Below are 16,465 nucleotides of genomic sequence, written 5' to 3'. Positions count from 1 at the left end.
AGGTCAGGCCTCAGATGGGAGAGATGAAGAGCACAGGGTTTGTTACCATACTCCACAGGATATGGTAACAAGACTGTCATTTGTTCCTATTTCTCTGTTCTTCTTCAAGCAGGGGACCTTACTGGAAGTCACATTTCATACTATCTCTAGCTCTTACTTCTTCCATAAGGAAAAATTGTGAGGGAGGAGGGAGGAGGGTCATTGTACACACACACACACACACACACACACACACACACTATTCACTTTCTACTCCTCCCTGGATTTAGTGTGTATGCACTACACTCAGATCCTGCTTTCAGATGATAAGCACACCTGCTGAGTGGGACCCAGGTCTACTTTCCAGAGTACCACTGTCTCTCATACTTGTGAGGCAATGATGCCCCAACTGCTCTCCAGGTAAGTGCTCTTTTGCATATTTTCCTTTGGTGGGTCATTCTAAGACCAGGAATTGGGAGGGATTGAAGAGACAAGGAAGTTCACTTTTGGTCATGATATAGTTTCATTAGCAAAGTACTGATATTTTGATTTTTATTAATCTGATTCCTGTATCTATTTATTGCTTATTTAGTTGAGAACATGGAGAGGAAAAGAGATATGATACAAATATCTCCCTTAAACCCTAACATTTTTAAATGTCCATTGGATGTTAAAGCTTGAGGAATCAAGCTCTCTATCTGGATTTAAGAAGCAAAATAAGATGTGTGCAGATGGGAAGTCTGGTGATTTGAGGGCTGTAGTGACCCTAAGCCTCAGTTCTTTGAGTTTTTCAAGTCCAACAGCTTATTAGCTGTCTGTAAGCCACTATTTTTGAGGCACTGGTCGGGGGCCTTCGTAAAAGTGGGCTTCTAGACCACCGTGACTGATTAAGATTCACATAGATACAGCAGAGACAGGCTTGCTGCAGGAAGGGCTATTAGGCCATTGAATAGGTAATTGTGTTCTGTTCTTATTCTCAGCCACTATATCAGGTACAGATTTTAGGGTGAAATGGCATAAGTTTCCAGTATATTTATGAACACAAGTTTATTTGGGAGTGTGACTCACATAAAATAGAGCACTTGCTTAGCAAGCACAAGATCCTGAGTTCAAACTTCACTACTGCTAAGAAACAAATTTGAGGATTTTTTAGCTCTCAAATTGTGCTAGAGACTTTCATATAGTATTTGATCAATTTTACCCAATTTGATTCCCCTTTATCTGGATTTAAATTGTATCTTTTTTATAGGGCCAGGGAGAGACTGATAGAGGGAAGTCCACGTTTTTTATTTCATATAGGGTATTTCATGTGTACATCTATTTTTGTCTTTAGTTGGTGCTAGTTTTGTTGTTATGTAAGCCCTGAGAGTGGAATTTCCAGGCTTCACTGAAATTCCCTGTGTGTTCACTCACAGAGGAAATGTGGGGGTCTATCATAAATATATAAAGAGAATGGAAGTATTTGTTATTTTGGGTTTTGAGGAAGAAAATCAAAATGCTATTCTAATCCCAAGTCAGAAAAGATACTTAAAGAGGATTGTGCCAGACATTAGTGGCTCACATCTGTAATCCTAGCTACTCAGAAGGCTGAGATCTGAGGATCATGGTTCAAAGCCAGCCTTGGCATGAAAGTCTAGGAGACTCTTATCTCCAACTAACCATTACCCCCTGCCCACCCCCCCACACACAGAGAGCTGAAAGTGAAAATGTGGCTCAAGTGGTAGAGTGCTAGCCTTGAGTAAAAGAGCTCAGGGACAGTGCCCAGGGTCTGAGTTCAAGCCCCAGGACTAGAACCAAAAACAAACAAACAAAAAAAGATTTGTGTTGGATTCTCCTCCCTCCTAGGAATAAGCTTTATTCAGGAAATTGATATATTCAATATATATTTGAAACAGAGACATTTGCTTCAAGTATATATCTAAATCTATATTTTAGATATTAAAGTTAAAAGAAAAGCAGACCTGGTGTAGGTGGTTCTTGCTTATAATCCTAGCTATTCAGGAGGCTGAGTTCTGAATATTATGGTGGGAAGGCAGCCTGTACAGAAGAGTCTATGAGACTTTATCTCCAATTAACTAGCAAAAAGCTGGACTAGAGGCATGGCTCAAATGGTAGGGGGCCAATCATGAGCAAAAAATCCAAGTGAGAACATGAGGCACTGAGTTCAAGACTCAGTACCAGCACAGAGAGAGACAGAGACAGTGAGAGGAAAGCAAGAGAATTGTGATAGCGGTTACACTGGAAAAAGAAAAATTTCTTCAGAAAGGACAGTTACTAAATGACAGTACTAGTGATATGAAAGGAAAACTAAGCAAGACTTGGAGATCATGAATCTTAAAGATAGGATGATAAAAGGGGGTTGCCTGCTAGGCATTGATGGTTCATGCCTAGAATTCTAGCTACTCAAGAGGTTGAGATCTGAGGATCATGTCTTGAAGCCAGCCCAGGCAGCAAAGTCCTTGAGACTCTTATCTCCAGTTAATCACAGAAAAAGCTAGAAGTGGCACTGTGTTGAAGGGGTAGAGTGCTAGCCTTGAGCAGAAGGGGCTCAAGGACAACGCCAGGCCCAGAGTTCAAGCCACAGGACTGGCAAAAAGAAAAAAAAGACAAACAGGAGGATGGCTTTTAGTCTTTGTTAAGTTACCAGAACCAAATGGAAAGAAATGTAACAGAAGAATGGAAGCAAGTTTCCATGGGAAAAAATTGAGGCACACCTACCTGAAGTTACAGAGAAAAAATAAGGGACATCCCTTCAGCCCTGAGACAGGTATACTAAATGGTTACACAGAATGCAGGTGACACCAGGTGTGGTGGCTCAAGCATATAATTCCAGCCACTTGAGAGATAGAGATCGGGGACTGAGGCTCAAGGCTAACCTGGACCCCCCCCCAAAAAAAGCGCAATACTCTATCTAGACCAATGGCTGAGTATGGAGACATCACCTGTCATCCTAGCAAGTCACGAAGTACAAGTAGGAATATTGTTGTCTAGAATATAAAGCAAGACTCTAATAGACACAGAAGAATTGGTAGGGTGGTTCAAATAGTAGAGCACCTGCCTAGCAAGTGTGAGGCCATGAATTCAAAGCTAATACTACGATGATGATGATGATGATGATGATGGTGGTGGTGGTGGTGGTGGTGGTGGTGGTAGTGAGGATGTTGACAGTAGTTCAAACATATTGAACTTAGTCTTAGTTATATTGCCATTGTCAGTAAGAACAGAGAGATAACTTGGAAAATATTCCTTATCTGAGAAACAATTAGAGGAAAAAAATTTCCTTCTCTAAGGAAGCTGAGATACATGAAATATATCAAAATAATCAAATTAATTGAACTAAGGGAGAAAAAAAAGGGCATGATCATCTCAATAGTTTCGAAAATAAGTATTTGTTAAAAACTGAAACACCAATTTGTGATATAATTTTAAAACACTTAGTAAACTAGTACCAATAGATAATTTCTGAAATTGATGAGTATATTACAGCCAGGTGCTGGTGGCTCGTGCCTGTCATCCTAGCTACTCAGGAAGCGGAGATCTGAGGATCTGGATTCAAAGTCAGCTTGGGCAGAAAAGTCCCTGTGAGACTCTTATCTCCAATTAACCACCCAAAAACTGGAAGTGGAGCTGTGGCTCAAAGTGCTAGACACTAGCCTTAAGCAAAATAACTCAAGGACAGTGCCCAGGCTCTGAGTTCAAGCCCCACAACTAACCAAGAAAAAAAAAAAGAGTGTATACCAAAAAGCCTACTGTAAACATTAAACATAAATATCGAAAGATTGCAAGAATTCCTGTTGACTATATGCTAAGATAGAAAGTCATAATACACTCCAAGCAGGTATTGACATCAAAATACAACCAAAGTATTCACTAAAATATCATACTAAAATTTCAAAGCAAGTGTATCTCAGCTTAAAAAAGAGAAAAGTAGCCAGTGCCGGTGGCTTAGACCTGTAATCCTAGCTACTCAGGAGACTGAGATCTGAGGATCATGGTTCAAAGCCAGCCCAGGCAGGAAAGTCTGCGAGACTCTTATCACCAGTAAATCACTCAGAAAGTTGGAAGTGGTGCTGTGCTGAAGTGGTAGAGTGCTAACCTTGAGCTGAAAGCTCAGGGACAGTGCCCAGACCCAGAGTTCAAGCCCATGACCTACAGAGAAGGGAGGAAGGGAAAGAGGAGAAAGGGAGGGAGGGAGGGAGGGAGGGAGGGGAGAGAGACAGAGAGAGAGACAGAGAGAGAGAGAGAGAGAGAGAGAGAGAGAGAGAGAGAGAGAGAGAGAGAGAGAGAGAGAGAGAGAAGTTCCAAAAACTTAGAACTGAATGAAAGCCACAAAACACTTTGTGACCAATAACCAGCATAAGGGAAGTAATGTAAAGTTTTTATTTAAAAAAAAGAAAGGAAGAAAGAAAGATTAATAGTAAGTGAATTAAGCCTTTTATCCTAGAAGAAAAGGAAAGCAAATAAAATGAAAAGGAAATAGATAAAGAGCTGCTAAGCACCATGTGCCCTCCACTGGGAAGATATTGGTCCCAAAGGAGCAAAAATTGGTTCTTAAATAGGTGCACAGGTGGGACTGGAAAGGTGGCTCAGTGGTAGAGCGCTTGCCTTGCATGCATGAGGCCCTGGGTTCGATTTCTCAGCACCACATAAGCAAAATAAAAAAGCCGGAAGTGGCGCTGTGACTCAAGTGGTAGAGTGCTAGCCTTGAGCTAAAGAGCTGAGGGACAAGCGCCCAGGCCCCGAGTTCAGGTCCCATGACTGGCCAAAAAAAAAAGGTGCACAGGTGAAGGGGTAGGACCTTAGATATCACAATGCCTATAGTTTCCAAAATTGTGTATTATGTAAGTAGTTTACATGTTACATATAGATTAAGATTTCACATAGGCAGAGCTAGGCGTGATTAGAGACAAAAATCTAAAAATCCTAAAGGCTTGATAATAAAAAATGTTGGAAATATTGTTATGGAGAAAAGCAGAAATTGGTGAGACAAGACAAAATTAAAGGAATGAGCAAATCACTTTTTCAAGCCTGGTAAAATAACTTTATTTGACAAAGAGGAATTATTTTAAAAGAGATGCCACAATGAAGCTATTGGAAATTAAAAGGACCATCACGTCCTATTATACATGAACAATTTTTTTATTTCAAAGACTAATACAAATTTATATCTATATATGTGTAGGCAAGTTCTGCAAACTTTTAACAATCAGATTACTTCTTATAAATACAAAGCATAGAAAAAATAAAAAATTAATTTATTTTATGTAGTTAAATTAATCATGATACCAAAACAAGGCATATAAAAGTAAAATGATGTACTCATTTAATATATATATATGTACATATATATATATATACAAAAACTCTAAGTAAAGCATTGGAAATTTCAATCCAACTATGAATAAAAAATATATTATGTGCTGGGCTAGAAAGGTGTCTCAGTGGTAGAGTGCTTGCCTTGCATGCATGGGTTTGATTCCTCAGCATCACATAAGCAGAAAAATCTGGAAGCAGTGCTGTGACTCAAGTGGTAGAGCGCTAGCCTTGAGCTGAAGAGCTGAGGGACAGCGCCCAGGCCCAGAGTTCAGGCCCCACGACTGGAAAAAAAATACACTATACGTATTTTTATACATTATGTATGCAACATGTGAAATTTGTCAGAAATGTTAAATTAATTCAATAGTAGAGATATATCAATATAATTTCCTACATAGGTTGAATAAAAAAGCAATCCGTTATTTTTGTATGCTAGCAATCATCAATCAAATATTAATATTAATCAAAAGGTTAATAGACTATTTCCATGTAGGTAGCAACAAACAACACAAAGAACATATAAACACAAAGCAACATATAAACACAAAGCAACATATAAAATAGCAAAGTATATGTAAGCAAATAACACAGAGCAACATATAAACAAATAGCACAAAGAACCTTTATAGAGAAGACTAGAACTTTTACTAGATGGCAAAAGAAGATATAGTAATGGATCAAAAATCATATATTACTGGAGGGTAAAAGTCAATATTGACAAGATATCACTCCTTCCCTCAAATTAATCTGTTTGGAGTCAGGCACTGGTGGCTCTGGTTTATAATCCTGGCTGCTCAGGAGGCTGAATTCTGAGACTCACAGTTCAATGCCAACTCAGGCAGACAAAACATTGAGATTTTTACCTCTAGTTAGCCAGCAAAAAGCTGGAAGTGAAGGAATGGCTCCAGTGGTAAAGTTCTAGTCATGAGTGGAAAAAGCCAAGTGAGAACATAAGGCCCTGAAATCAAACCCCAGTACTGGCCCCAAAGGCAAAACAAAGTAACCCAAACAAATTAATCTGCATGGTTGATGGATTTCTAAACAAAATCCAAAAATAATTTTATAGGGATTTTTAACAGAAATATTACAAAAGAACATAGCAGAAAGGAAGGGAAAATTGTCTTAGCAAATACCAAAATGCTAACAGAGTGGTTTTGTATAGGATGATAGAATTGAAGAAAGAGTTCAGAAACAGGATTTTGAATAGAAGTCCTGGGGAACAAAGGCTTTTACTAGAAAAAGAAAAACTATCAACTGTGAGCATGAATTGAGTGGTAGAGCACCAGCTGGGAGTGAAAACTCAGGAGGCCTTGAGTTTAAGGTCTGGTATCACCACTCACACACACATACACACACACACACACACACACACACACACACACACACACACACACACACACACACACACATCCTAAACACATTATTTTACTTAGTTATACCTTTCAAAAAATTCTAAATGGTAAATCCCTAAACACTTTTAAGCTATAAAATATATTAGTCAAAAATACTGGTAAGTGGGGCACCGGTGGCTCATGCCTATAATCCTAGCTACTCAGGAGGCCAGGTTCTGAGAATCACGGTTCAAAGCCAGTCTGGGCAGTAAAATCCATATAACTCTTATAAACAACAAGAAAACCAGAAGTGGCACTGTGGCTCAAGTGGTAGAGCGCTCGCCTTGAGCTGAAGAGTGCAGAGATAGTGCCCAGGCCCAGAGTTCAAGCCCCACAACCGACAAAAAAATAAATAAATAAAAATACTGGTAAGTCTTTCTGTTATCATTGAACAGGGAAAGTTATCTTGTTTAGGAACAAGGATTTTAGAAATAAAAATTTAAAGAAATCAAACATTTGAAAGCCTAATAAAATTTAATATCAAGCTACTCTCAGGGAAAAAATTAACAATTCATAGAATTAATTCAAAACAATATAATAAAAAATGCAGCAGATAAGGATGTAAAATGTATTCAAAGGCCTGTGTGAAGGTTAGAAGTGCTTTGTGTGTGTGTGTGTGTGTGTGTGTGTGTGTGTGTGTGTGTGTGTGTGTGTGCACGTGTGTGTTACTGGGGTTTGAACTCAGGGCCACATCCTTGTTAGGCAAGGGCTCTGCTGCTTGATCTATGCTTCTATCCTGTTTTCTCTTGGTGTCTTTGGAGGTAGGGTCTCTCCTTTGCCCAGGTGACTTAGGCTATAATCCTCCTACTTGTAGTTCAACCACGTGCCACTGCCCCCGGCCATTATGTTTCCCAGACACAGTGACAGCACACCCAGCCATTGCTTAAGATGGAGTCTTGTGGGCTGGAAGGTGGCTCAGTGGTAGAGTGCCTGCCTTGCATGCATGAGGCCCTAGGTTCTACTACTCAGCACCACATTTAAAAAAAAAAAAAAAAGCCAGAAATGATGCTGTGGCTCAAGTGGTAGAGCGCTAGCCCTGAGCTGAAGAGCTGAGGGACAGCACCCAGGCCCAGAGTTCAGGCCCCACGACCTCAAAAAAAAAAAAAAATGATGGAGTCTTGTGAACTTTGTTTTTCTGGCTGGCATCAAACTTTTATATTTCTATTTCTCTCTCCCAAGTAGCTAGGATTACAGGCTTGAACTACCATGCCATGTAGCAGCAATTTTTGTGTGTATACAATATCTGTATGTATATATTATATCTTTTCTTTTAAGCTGGACTGGGGAGTTCAGGGTTTGGGGGATTTTAGGGTCTCTTGCTTGCTAGTCAGACTCTCTACTACTTAAGCCACTACCTAGCCATTACTGCTTTCGTTGTTTTAGAGCCTTGAGTCTGTGACCATGCGCCTCCTAACTAAACCTCTAATACAGCTGGGATCACAGATGTATACCACTTTGTCGGTTTATTTGTTAAGGTCACCTTTGCCAAGGGAGACCTCAAAATGAGATCTTCCTGATCTCCACCTAACTAGTAGGTGGAATTACAGAGGTATGCCACCACATCTGGCCCTGCCTTAATAATTTTGAGGAAGGGTTTGAACTCAGAGCCTGGGTCCCTTAGGTTTTTGCTTCAAGGCTAGCATTCCAACACTTGAGCTATTGCTCTGCTTCCAGTATTTTTCTGGTTGATTGGAGATAAGAATTTCATGGATTTTCCTGCCAAGGCTGGTGTTGAATGGTGATACTCGGATCTCAGCTTCCAAAGTAGCTAGGATTATAGACGTGAGCCACTGGTGCCTGGCTGTCATAATTTTTTAAAGAAAGAGAATATCTTTCTTCATGTATTTCTTGCAGAAGTTATAATGAATAACATTTTAAATACCTATGGGCTGGAAAGGTGGCTCAGTGGTAGAGTGCTTGCTTTGCATGCATGAGGCCTTGGGTTCCATTCCTCAGCACCACATAAGCAGAAAAAGCCAAAGTGGCACTGTGGCCCAAGTGGTAGAGCGCTCGCCTTAAGCTGAAGAGCTGAGGGACAGCGCCCAGGCCCAGAGTTCAGGCCCCACAACCAACAAAATTAATTAATTACTTAATTAAATAAAATACCTTAAAAAATGGAAATACTAGCCGGGCGCTGGTGGCTCACGCCTGTAATCCTAGCTACTCAGGAGGCTGAGATCTGAGGATCGCGGTTCAAAGCCAGCCCGGGCAGGAGAGACCGTGAGACTCCTATCTCCAATAAACCACCAGAAAACTGGAAGTGGCGCTGTAGCTCAAGTGGTAGAGCGCTCGCCTTGAGCTGAAGAGCTGAGGGACAGCGCCCAGGCCCAGAGTTCAAGCCCCACGACCGACAAAAAAAAAAAAAAAAAAAGGAAATACTATTGATTATAAACAAAAGCAGCTGGTTGTGGTGGCTCATAATCCCAGCATGCAGAAAATGAAGGCCAGAACATGTGAAGTTTAAGGTCAACTTGAAGTTTAAGCTCCAGGTCAGGGAGATCCAGTTTTTACCCCCCCCCCCAAAAAAAAAGACAGATGGTAGGTTAAGTCAGAAAAAAATACATGTACATATATGTATATACATATATCATAAACATTAATAAAAGAAAGAAGCTAGGATAAGTCTAATATCAGAATCAAAATATGATTCAAGGTACAGAACATTGTAGGAAAAAGATGTATTATCTTTGAGGTATATTTCAAATACAGCACGACAAGGATCATTTTATTCCAGTCTGAGGGGTCTTACAGCTAGAGTCTCTTCTAAGACTGGAGCAAGGGGATTCTGTCTTCACTTTTCTCTCCCAAAGGATTCAGAGACCCATTTCTATGACATTACGTTCTATGCTGGTTGTGAGTGTCAACACTCACAAAATCTTAGAGGAACTGAGCCCAAGGTCTCCTTCATTCCCTCAGGAAAATCCCCCTCCCTTCTCCCAAATGCTTTTACCCTCTTATTTATTTACAGCAGCTCTTGGTGATCTAGCAAATGACTCAGAACTGTGTGACTGGTTCGCCTTTCAAAATATTTGACTGTAGTAAATTGGGTGAGAAACAAGACAGACAAAATGTGCAAACATCTGCAACTTGTAGAGTTCTCATTCTTGTTATCTAAAACAACTTGCATCATATGTTATTAGCTTACATCAGCAATACAGGGAGGAATTTCATTGTTACATTTTCCACACTTTTAACTTGCATCTTATTAACAAGCTCCCACTCTTGTTAATGACAGAGGAGAAAATCAAACTTGACAAGGTTCCTTAATTACATTTCAGTTGTTTTCAGCTTAAAACCTTCCCAGTTTAATATGGTGTTTTTGAGAGAAATACGGAGTCAAGCTGGAGTTTGAACTTTCCCTCGGAGCCCCCTCTGGCCAGGGTTTCCCCTTCTTGGCATGGTTACTGGCACCAAAGATCTTACAGTGCCTCTGAACAGAGAGGAAGCAGTGTTAAGGTGGTGTTGTGCTGTTCTTCACCTACTCTTCCTGCTGTGTGGCCATTCTGGGAATCTCTGGGCACATGTGCTTGTGCCTAGAAAATAGATTGCAGCAGATTTTGGCTGGCCTTCTGTTGTTTTTCTTATTTGTTTGTTTGTGCACTCACTACTGGAGGCTGAGGCCTTGTGTTCCTCTTTCTGTGAGGTCCCTGCTAGGGACCTCTCATTAAGGTTGGAAAATTATTCTGGTTCTCCTCCATAACTCACGGGGCTACAGAGAACTGGTATGCAAGCATAGGTCCATCTGACTAGACACGTCCTGCTCAGTAAAGAATCACCTCTTCTCTGGGCACTGGTGAGCTCACACATTTAATCTTAGCCGCTTAGGAGGCTGAGAGCTGAGGATCATGTTTGAAGACAGCCTGGGTAGGAAGTCCATGAGACTCTTATCTCCAATTAACCAACAAAAAGCTGGAAACAGATTGGTGGCTCAAGTGGTAGAACACGAGCTTTGAGCAAAAGCTAAGGGACAGCTCCCCAACCCCCAGTACTGGCACACACACCTAAAAAGGGATCACTCTTAAGTGACACTGATTCTCCAGTGCTATGCTGAGCATGGAGTGAAAGTGAAGGCTTAGCCAAGACCTTCCAGCTTCCCCCTCAGTGTATTCAGGGGTCCTGATGCCACGATCCTCTTCATCAGTACGGAGAGGTTCTGTCTCAGCACCCCAAGTAAATCCAGTCCTTCTAACCCCCTCAACCCTTCCAACTGTCCCCCCTCCAGGACAGTCCCCCTGGAAGGGCTGTCTACTTTCTCATTAAGTATGTTTCAACTCCTTTGTATACCCCAAGTTCATTCTACGTACTAACTACAGTAAAACTTAATGTCCAGGCTACATGATTTGCTCTTCACATTTAAAATATTTGGGAATTAGGAAGTGGCTCTGTAGCTCAAAGTGGTAGAGCGCTTGCCTTGAGCTGAAGAGCTGAGGGACAGCGCCCAGCCCCAGAGTTCAAGCCCCATGACCGACAAAAAAAAAATTGAGGATTAAAGGTCTGCCATCTATTCCAACCAAGTTTTCAAGACTGTTATGCTTTTGTGGGCTTCTAAAGATGAACTAGATTGCTTGATCTTTTGGATTAAGATATGTGTACAAGATGAACTCTAGGCTTTAATTATTTGCCTTTACATTCCTGCCCTAACAACTCTGATGCTCTCTGGAGCAGAAGGATGCTTCTGATTGAAAAAGAAATGTCCACATGGAAAAATAAATGAGAAAATGAGCATGCCAGATTTTAGTCTGGTTAATATTCAGTCCTAAAGGGGGGACCAAGAGCAGAGCCTTTTATTTTCTTTTCCCCCTCTAACTCATTGTGACCTTATCAGTAAAGACATTTATCAAATATAAATAAAGCAAAAGGGATCTTTCATCTATCTTCTTTGGGTCCCTCGAAGTAGACAAAGCCAGGGAGAGGGAAAGGGTCGCACTTATTACAGCTGCATGCAGGGGAAGGCAGAGTAGATGAAAGAAAATGTCGGTACATCTCATCCTACCTGTCCCCCGGGAGCTTTAGGTCCTCATCCTATCAAGAGAGGGACAGCAACTTGGTCAGTGAGTTCCAGCAGGGGTCAGCAATGGATTGGACTGGAATACACCAAGCAGCCCAGAGGTGGTGAGACAGGTTTTTCCTTCTGAGCTGTTGTGTAGTCAGAGCTTTGATCTTTAAAAGCAAAGACAAAAAAAAAAAAAAACAATAACAACAGGCTTTTCTAGTTTGGGGCATTCAATTCAACTATGATTTATCAAGCACTTAGTAAGTGCCAGGCACAGACAGGGACATATTGAGAAACATAAGTAGATCAAAGAAAGATCTCAACCCTTGCAAGTTTATATTTCAGCCAAGAAAGTATAGAAAATAAAAAAGAAAGTGGTTTGTTGGGTAATAGAAGACATAAAAAAACACACAGAAGCTAAGTGGGTTCAAGAGTGCTGCACGGGCACAGAGGTCAGGTCCAGGGAGTAAGAGGGCCTGGGCCTCACTGTGCACATAAGGTATGAGCAAAGACTTGAAGCTGGTGACAGCTGCTATCTGGAGGGCAGAGGGCAGAGCTAAAGAAACAACCCCATGGCATGAGATCAAGAAAAGGCAAAGGAGACTGCTGTGGCTGGGACAGACTTAGGGGCAGAATGAATATGGTATATCATACCATATTTTCATCACTGCCTGTTTTGGCAGTACTTGAGATTGACTATAACACCTCCCACTTGCTAGGCACAGACCTTCTCTTCGAGTCCCCTGCAATGACTTCAGCTTTTTCCCTGAAAGATCCCATTGGGGCTCTTGTGTAGGATCTAATTTGCTGTTACGTTTCAAAGACTCTCATCAGCTGTGTTTCAGAGATTTAAGCAGGGGGAAGTTTCACTCATCTACAGAGAAGGTGATGGTGGCTTGAACCAGAGTGATGGTAATGGGGATGGTGAGAAGCGGTCACTTTAAAATGCTGGCCCAGAGCTGGGAAGGTGGCTCAGTGGTAGAGCGCTTGCCTTGCATGCCTGAGGCCCTGGGTTCGATTCCCCAGCACTACATAAGCAAAAAGGAAAAAAGCTGGAGGTGGTGCTGTGGCTCAAGTGGTAGAGCTCTAGCCTTGAGCTGAAGAGCTGAGGGACAGCGCCCAGGCCCACGACCGGATTCCCCCCCCCAAAAACAAACAAACAAACAAACAAACAAACAAACAAACAATAAAATGCTGGCCATTTTAATGAAAAAAGGGAAATCCAGTAGATTTTCCTAAAGAAGTTACTGTAGAGACCAGAGGAAAGAAGAGTCAGAGTGACTCCAAAATCTTTGGTCTGAGAAGATGGGAGAATGGGGCTGCCAGCAGCTGAGATGAAGATGAGAAGCAGGACAGATTTATAGACAAAGAAAATGTGTTCTGTTTGGGGCATGTTAATTTCAAGATATATATTAGATATGTCAGTAGAAAATTTGAACAGACAGTAAAATAAGTAAGTGTACAGTTTAGGAGAGAAGTAGAGACTAGAGAGAAAAATTGGAGTTAACAACATACAAATATTCTTTAAAGCTCTATGTGTGAGTCAGATCAATGAGAATGATGGTAGAGGGTGACAGGAAGAAAGGCTAAGACTGATCCCCAGAAAAGTCAAACGAGGAACTGAGAGGGGTGAAGAGAGACTAGCAAATGAGACTGACTTGTAAGCATAGTGAGCATCACCCAAGTCTAGTAAAGAAAGCACATCCAAATAGAAAGTGGTCACTTTGTCAAATGCATATGCTGACTCAACAGGATGAGGGTTGGGAAGCTGACCACTGGCTATATCTATTAGGCAGTTACTGGTACCCTCATGAAGAGCAGGTGGAGTGGTGGTAACAGGTACTTGACTGACATGGACTAAAGAAAGAAAGAAAGGAAAGAAACTGCAGACTGAGTATAAGGCACTATTTTGAGACATTTTTCTGTAATGAAAGAGAGTGGACATTAGTAGGAAAACATAGGGTCAAGAGAAGAGACTGGTTTATTTTTTAATGGCTAAGAAAGCAACCTGTTTATATGCTAATAGAAATGATCCAAGAGGAATCAAACAGTAGTTAATACATGCAGAGAGGAAAGGGCATTGCAGGAGCAACCTCCCTAGAGTGCCAGGGAGAAAGAGCTAGCCTACTAATAGAGGGGTTGATTTTAACTAGCTGCAGGGAGATTTCATTGTGAGGCAGTTGGTAAGGCCTAATATGGGAGATGCATAGACAAGGCCATGGGAGTCTATGGAAGTTCTTTCCTGATTACTTAAAATGTTTTCTCTGTAAAGTAGAAAGTGAGGTCATCAGCTGAGCTTGAGAATAGAGCCAGAGCTATTAGGATTTGAAGAGAAAAGAAAAGGGGTAAAAGAATCATTTGAGAGCCTAGGAGAGTAATGGACCAGGACATGTGTGATTGCTAAGCAGCACTAAGAATTCACTGGAGGCTAGCGATTGTGAATTTAAAGTGACAATAGTTTTGTGTGTGTGTGTGTGTGTGTGTGTGTGTGTGTCCACATATAGACATATCATTTTCATTCAACTGCATGTGTTGAGACAGATTAAGCAGTAAAGCTGAGTTGGTTTTAGTTAAGTGCAGAGGGCCGTGAGAGCATCAGGGATAAGGAAGAGAAATGAAAATAAATGATTAGCACAAATGAAATAGTATGTCTTTGTAGAAGCCAGTTCATTGTGTTAAATTATGGTATGACTCTAAAAATACTTATGTTCTTTGACATAATTCTTGCCTTCTGTATAACCTGCCATTACATTATATTTATTATATATTAACATTATAAATTACTGCTATATAATGATATACTATATATTGTAATATATAATATATGTTATCTTAAAATGTTGTTAAATTATATATATTGGCATTCTATAAATACATTGCATGTATAATTTAGTATATAATGTTTTATGCCAAATTACATGGTTTAATATAATTTACATTATATATTTATACTTTCTGTAATTAAATTTAATATTAAGTTATAGTATTAAATATAACAAACAAATTGTGATATGCATTGTATATTCTATATTATTTCATATATCATATTATATAGAATATAATATTATTTGTAAGATGCCAAAAGTTTTTCTGGCTTATGGAGTAAACTAGAAAGCTAGAGGAGGTGATTATATAGCAGGAACATGTAATTGAGACTCAGACGTGGAGAAGTTACACTTGTAAGTCATGATACAATCAAAGTTACGTCATGGAAATGTGTACTTGAGGTGGAGGGAGAACCTTATTGGAGGAGAGAGGTTGAGGCTGATAGGCCAGATCATCTACATATATTTGGCATCTACCAAAGTTAAGGAAATGGTGGAGATGGTGATAATAAACCAGGAAGTGAAATTATTAAGAAATATGGGGAATGACCCTCAGATATTCTTAAAGCCAATCACTAATTGAATCTTATAATTGAAGTCATTTATACCTGAATCTAAGTATTACGGTATAACATATAACAAAACAAAATGTTGATGCAGTATACTTGCTTGAAACTCAACAAGGAGAAATGTCCCCTTGGGATTTTAGTTAGTGTTTTTCATCACTCAAGGGATTCTTCTTAGAGCTATATGCACAGGGTGGATACTGCCTTATACCAGTTATGTCAAAGAGAAAGACATTTCCCACTTAATGGCTTCTTCTTACTTTTTTTCCCATTCAATAGAATGTAACAATTCCTATATCACATGTGTTACATCTATCTGTATTCTTATTGGTAAAAACAAACAAACAAAAAACCATATATTGTGCCCAAACTGAAAGATATTGTACTTTCTTTGAGCAGTAAATTGGCTCCTATCAATACAACAAACCATTTATTTGTTATAATGATATTTTTTTTTGAGGTGGGGGAGACAGAAAATCATGGATCAAATCCAGGGCCTTGTGTATGCAAGACAAGTGCTCTACCACTGAGCAACATCCTTAGCCCTGTATCATCATTGTTGTTTTTTTTTTTCTTTTTTGGTCAGTCGTGGGGCCTAAACTCTGGGCCTGGGCGCTGTCCCTCAGCTCTTCAGCTCAAGGCTAGCGCTCTACCACTTGAGCCACAGCGCCACTTCTGGCTTTTTCTGCTTATGTGGTGCTGGGGAATTGAACCCAGGGCCTCATGAATTCAAGGCAAGCACTCTACCACTGAGCCACCTACCCAGCCCTCATCATTGTTTGTTTGTTTTTTTTAATTTTTTTTTTTATACGGTCGTGGGGCCTGAACTCTGGGCCTGGGTGCTGTCCCTCAGCTCTTCAGCTCAAGGCTAGCGCTCTACCACTTGAGCCACAGCGCCACTTCCGGCTTTTTTCTTTTTGCTTATGTGGTGCTGAGGAATCGAACCCAGGGCCTCAGGCATGCAAGGCAAGCGCTCTACCACTGAGCCACCTTCCCAGCCCATCATTGTTTTTTTTAAGGAGGATTCGGATTTATTCTTCACAAAGGCCTGCTATGCATTACAGCCCCTTACTCAAATACTACTCTCAGATGTACAACAGGACATTCATCTTCCCTGATGGATTTCCAGACTGGACAGTGGAAGGGAAATCAATCACCAATAGCTTTGGGGTATCAGGTTCTGATTTCCAAATTGTATGCTATACCTCTCTCATTAGATTGCTAATATCTCATGGTGTTTCTTTTTTTCTCCTATCACCATTTCAAGGTACTGGAAGGAGTTTTGGTCTTCTTTATAACCAGAGTGGCTGGGACAGACTAATACCTCGATTTCATTTTGGTAATAGCACTGTTTTGGTGAGAGGCCATCTTGCCTGTTGCTCAGAGGACTCTTGA

The sequence above is a fragment of the Dipodomys merriami genome, unplaced genomic scaffold (assembly GCF_024711535.1).
Source record: "Dipodomys merriami isolate MVZ:Mamm:240054 unplaced genomic scaffold, mDipMer1.0.p SCAF_5, whole genome shotgun sequence".
Taxonomy (NCBI): domain Eukaryota; kingdom Metazoa; phylum Chordata; class Mammalia; order Rodentia; family Heteromyidae; genus Dipodomys; species Dipodomys merriami.
This window is presented reverse-complemented; position numbering follows the sequence as displayed.